Source organism: Anopheles darlingi, chromosome 3, assembly GCF_943734745.1.
Source record: "Anopheles darlingi chromosome 3, idAnoDarlMG_H_01, whole genome shotgun sequence".
NCBI lineage: Eukaryota > Metazoa > Arthropoda > Insecta > Diptera > Culicidae > Anopheles > Anopheles darlingi.
In genome coordinates, this window is record NC_064875.1 from 38492680 (window position 1) to 38498438 (window position 5759).

Genomic DNA, 5759 nt, shown 5'->3' on the forward strand with positions numbered 1-5759 from the left:
GCATACACTAAACAAAGGCTAACAAATATACTTAAGAATTAGCACTTTCAAATAAAAAATGTGTTGGTTTTTGTGATGGATTTTCCGCTTAATTTTATATGTCTTTCTTTGGAATTGTGTTTAATTTTTTAGATTCAAATTTATCTACTTTCAAACACTTGTTGGAGCCGATTGTTCGTTTTACTGTTTTTTTTTTGTACTGTTGGTTTTATTTACTTGCGTCGATCTATATTATTGTTCAACAAAAGCAATTGGATTTTCACGGAAGACATCATCTATCGTCTGATTTTATGAAAATGAAACAAGAATAACTTAAAGTAAATGCAGCAAGGCATTACGAAATTCACTCAAAAGGCTCTGAAAATTAAGTGTTGCCCTTAGATGTTCAATTATTTTAAAATATGGAAACAATTTATAAACTTTATGTTGTTTTCATACAGAAAGCAGAAAAAAAATTTAAACAGAAAAGTGCTTAAGAATCTCACAAGACAGTATTGATTGGGTTTGCAACAACTAGCTAGAGTAATGTGTTACGGTCTAGCAGATCGATAAAGAGCAAAATTTTGATTAAAAATAAAGTTAAAGTGAAGTGCGAATGCAAACATCAACTGATGAAAACAGGTGGAAGTTGTGCAATTCCGCTAGCTAATTGATACGCAAGTAAACGTTTCTTTAGGGAGATATTATGAACATTTTATCAGTTTGGCACCAAACGATATTAGAAACCATTCGTTTGCATTGGCTTTCATGCCAGCAACATGTTTTTAATATTTAAATGTTAAAATCAACAGATAGAACAGAACGTCACGTAAATGTACGCATAGGCTTGCTATGAAAAGCAAAAAACCATTTACCAGAGAACGATCTTCGAGTAGCTAGTGTTGTCATCGGAGCAGGCTCCGATCGTTTTCAGTCCTTTCTTTAATGATTAGCACTATTAACTTAAATTCGATTTGTCATATATAACTCATCCTATAGAAATGCGACCGAAATACAAAGGCTCAAATGATGTCGACTTTGTGTTTCTTTCTCTTCATCATCACCATCGTTCTTGTGAGTACTCACAAAAGATAATCGTTTTTATCTCGATTTCCAATGTGTTTATTAAATAAAATATTAATTCGATCCACCTGCATCGCGGCCTGCCGTCGGTGGTTCACATGTACTTTAGTTTCGGAAAACAATTAGCTCCACTCAAAACCTCCCTATTTCCCTCCCAGATCGCGTGCCAGGCATCTATTGGCTTTGCGTAGTTTTTTGTTTCTAGCCCCATTACTTACTACCCATCGTTCGCAGTACTCGGGGGCACGTGGTGCGTTGGTTCGCCACCATTTCATCCGTTCTATTTTTCGAACGAACCAAAAACCATCAGAGGCCCATATTAATGAATGTTTATTTCTCTCTGATTCTCCCGGGAACAACTAACAGCACCAAGCCCCAACAGCAGCGGCAGCAGCAGTCCTGGCGTGGCGTGGCGTGGAGCAGTGCGTGGAATGGGTTTGGTCCAGTGCCCGAGTGCCTATCAATTTACTTCCGAATTGTGGAAGCCTTTTGTTCTGTTCCCACTTCCGACCATTTCCATTCAACGCACACAATTATTTCCTCGCGTGTCCTGCTTTTGTTGCTGTGCCGCTGTGTGTGTGTGTGTGCTCTGTGTGCCGGCATCTCGATCGGAACAATCAGTCAATTGATAATTAAAATGCGACCAACCGCACCACCCAACAGCCCACTTCTCCACCACCTTCACCACCTTCCACCGCACAACACGCGCCTCATGCACGGTCGCAAGATCTATTATCATGCCCCAAGACCCACGGACCTGCCAACGGAATGGGGGAGCGGCAGCGGTAGTGCGAGCATTAAAAACATCGAAAATTGGAATGCTTCACGTGCTGTTGTTCCCAATCAATTAGCCGGCGCTATAGCGTGTGATAGTATAAGCATATCAAGCCGATGGTGATGCTGCACACAGGAAGCTACCCACCACCAGTCAGGCTGTTTGTTTATCCTACATCTGCCTAAGCCAATTAATTTTTCCCCATTATGTCGTAGTTTTGATAACGAATTTGTTATTACGAGGCTTGGGGCACTTGGGGCTTCAGTCACCATCAGTCACAATCGATCGCTTAGAAAACATTACGAAACCCCAATATGCGTTAAAATGATCCATCAGATATTGCATGTTGTGTAACAATCTGCACTTCAGTGACCTCATCCACGAAAATCAAGCTTGTGCGAAAATTAACGGTCCTTGTTTGATGGATAGTGAAGTGGAAAAGGATGTGTGGATGTGACATTCGTTCGTAAACAAACACTCATAAGGCAAAGCAGAGAGAATATTGTAACCAACATTATTAATTGTGTGATATTTTATCCCTTGTTGCTTACTCTATGCAAGAAGTTGTACATTTCTGTGTAATTACCAGGTGTATGCATATGAAACCGCCTTTTTTTTGTCAACAAAAAACGTTTATTCTGCGAAAATGGAGAAACTCTTATTCTTCAAAGAAATGGCAATAGTTAGCTATACATTTTTCCTATCTTTAAGGCGATTTACAGATACTTCGCAAATAAACAAGTCGGTCTTTTGTATCAAACCAATCACAGGTCCATTTTTTGCAAACTTTTGTAAGAATGGAAGCGCTGCTCGGCCAGTATCTGTCCCAGCGATGCAAATGAGTGTTGATTCGATAGAGCCAAGTCTGATGAGTTAGCCGCAAACAATAAATGCTCGCAATTGAGGTCTTGTATAGTCTTCTTGGCCGGTTTTCCGCGATGTGGCGGAGCATTTTCATCGAAAAAATCGGTCTGTATTATCGATTTCGATATTCCGGCCGACTTATGCGGTTTTCAAGGTCCGAAATCGATTAAGTGTTTTTTGTATAGCTCACTAATAACCGTTTCGCTCAATACGGCATGCAATTCGGTGTCTTCTAACGTTTTTGGTGGTTTTTCGCGATTTTCGTTTGTCACATCAAAATCGCCATTAATAAATTTTTAAAACCACTCTTTGCACTGTGTTTCATAAAGAGCATGCTAACCGTAAACTGCGGTATGCATTTGATGCGATTCTGTCACCTATTTTCGAAAATGGAAGCAGAAAATGAACGATGTCCGCATTTTGCAGTTTTTAGGGACGGAACTTGCCAATTTGTACATGCCAATTTGTTGTAGTGTGAAATTAGAAGTATTGCGCACCGATTTTGATTAACAGATGCCGAACGAACAAAATGAAACATTGAGAACGGTTCTACGGTTCCATTTGGGTTAGATATAGCTGTTAGAACACGGAAGGCGGTTTCATATGCATACACCTGGTATTGATAAGAACCCAAAAAAAGTAGAGTGTCAACTTTTCTTCAACCCTGCCGGCTGTAAACGAAATGACGGTATGACGTGCAAATAGTTTTCGTCTTAGCAGGCGTGGATGTATGAAGCACGCGTCATTCCGTAGAATCATTAATGCTTACCATTCTTTAAAGAAATTTCTTTCATTCTAACCGTTCATTGTGATATGTTGTCACCAAATCCGGAGCATAACGTGCACTTCACACACACACACGCTTTGCAAAACGACGCGCTTGGTTGTTGTTGTGTTTTTTTTTGTTTTATTATTTTTCATTTTATCATTTATTATCATTCTTTGCTTAACAGAAACAAACAAAATTCTTCAAACTGTACAAAAATTCAAAAGTAAATGATATATTGACTTCTTTTCTTCATGTACACACTAATTCCAACATTGCTATTTGAGACGCAAAGGAGGATGGCCCGGGGGGGGGGGGGGGGAGGAGGAAGAGGGACACATTTCAACCGGACGGCGGGTTTCCTCCGATCGTTTCCCTCCTCTCGCTATCCTCGCTATCCTCCCCTCACACACACACACACGCTCTCGACGTGCGAACTTCTCGAGAAGTGCCCGGCCCACATTTTCACACTTTCACTTCGTTTTTTTTTTTCCTCTCTCTCTCTCATAAATTTGCTTGTTTTTAGTGGGTTTTCGTTCCATTCTTACTGGACAATTGCTTTGTAACAGCTGCTTAACGCTAGGGTTTACTACCAATCGTTTTCTTTTTCTTCTTCTTTCCAGCGAAAAAGTGTTTTCCCTTTTCCGGCAATGTGAGTGTGTGTGTGTGTATGTGTCAGTTCGCTTGTGTAACAACAGCACACACGGCACGGAACATCATCCCTGCCTGGAACATATGTTCGTATGTTCGTTTCGAGATCGGCCATGGCCTTCTTAGTCGCCTCTTAGTCGCGTCATCGCCCATTCGTTTTATAATTTCGTAATCGCTCTCTGCAGTACTTATATGCCTTCCATATTATCCCGGACTGCTATTATTTACACTGAAATGTACAAAAAACCGAAAACGGAAAAACGCGAACCGCAACCCAGTAGCCCAGACTACGGTGAACACTGAAAACTCATAAAGAATAATCGCCGATGGATTAGCGCGGCCTTCCCTCCTGCTTCACATTCTCCACTCCACTCCACTGTATTTACCACTTCCCGCGTTTCGATTGTTTGCTTCCCGACTAACCATAAAACAGGTTGTAGTAATTGTCAGTACGTCGCGCCTAACACGTAATTAACCTGGTGGAGAGGAGAGGCTTGGATTTGCGGATCCTTTGCACACCACACTCTCCTACATGCCCCTCGCATCATAATCCACTTATTATCTTCACTTATATTACCATCCTTTTGCACGCCTTTCGCGCTCCTGGTTAGATTGTATGCTTTCCAGTTTTGTGTTTGTGTGTTGAAACGTACGCGTTACAGCATGTGTGTGTATGTACTCTACATTGTTTTTACTATCACTTCTCTCGTTTCTTTTTTTTTCTTCCTTTTTTTCGTTCACCACAATTTTCCGTTACAACCAATAGTACCGTTACTGTACCGTACTACACCGTTTTGTTACTTTAATCCTGTTCCCCTTTGCTCTGCACTTACTACACTGCTGTGCTTTGCTTTTCCCTGAACAAACATTCATACTTTTTACATAATATTCACACGACTCTATTTGTATTCATTAGGTTTTTGTTCTCACACCGTCGTCCCGTGTGTTCACGGTTCTCTAATATAATGTCTGCTCTGCTCTGTGGGCCCACGGGTTGCAGTTTTGTCTGTCACTGTACGTGTGTCGCTGTGCGTGTGTTTTGTATTTTCTGTTATTTGATTTGTTTCTTGTGGCGCATCCCTGCGCCACTTGTTTGCCTGCTCCAGCCCCAGCACCAATCTTGCTCGCCGCCAATTCGCATAATGCTTGATTGTGTGTGTATTAATTTTACTTAAGAAAGACCGACGACTTCGCTTTATCGATTTGGGTTTACCATCCCCCTCCCCCCCGTTAAACTGTTTTGTGGTGATCGCTTTCACCTCGCTAGAAACAGTTGTTGGAATAAAACACGCCGTCAAATAGAGTTATTACTGCAAATACTTTAGCACCTTCCGCACCGTTTACTACGGACTTTGTATTCCTAATTAATATTTAGCACAATACACCTGTTGTGAGTGTGTGTTCAAGTTCTGTATGTGTGTGTGTGTATGTGTTTTTTAAATGTTAATGTTTCCGAATACGAGTTGAGTTTGTAATGCTTTCCAGTGGCTAATGCTCTTCCCCTGCATTAGCCTGCTTCAATCTGCCAAATGAAACTCGATTAAAAAGGCGTTCCCTCCCCTCGCATAACGAAACGCATCGAGGCCTACTACTGTGTTATCGTTTTCTAGCTCATCATTTTCTAGCCAGCCACAAAAAAAC

General features: G+C 41.1%; 1 protein-coding gene across 2 annotated transcripts in view; it reads right to left on the reverse strand.

The window, feature by feature from the left end:
* Positions 1 to 3773: 3773 nt before the first annotated feature.
* Positions 3774 to 5759, reverse strand: part of LOC125957039 (myb-like protein Q) — a 139204-nt gene continuing 137218 nt past the window's right edge. For both annotated transcript variants that reach the window (XM_049689408.1, XM_049689407.1), the window contains exon 3: positions 3774 to 5759. This exon is cut by the window's right edge and continues 12113 nt beyond it. The gene's annotated coding sequence lies outside the window, so the exon portion shown is untranslated.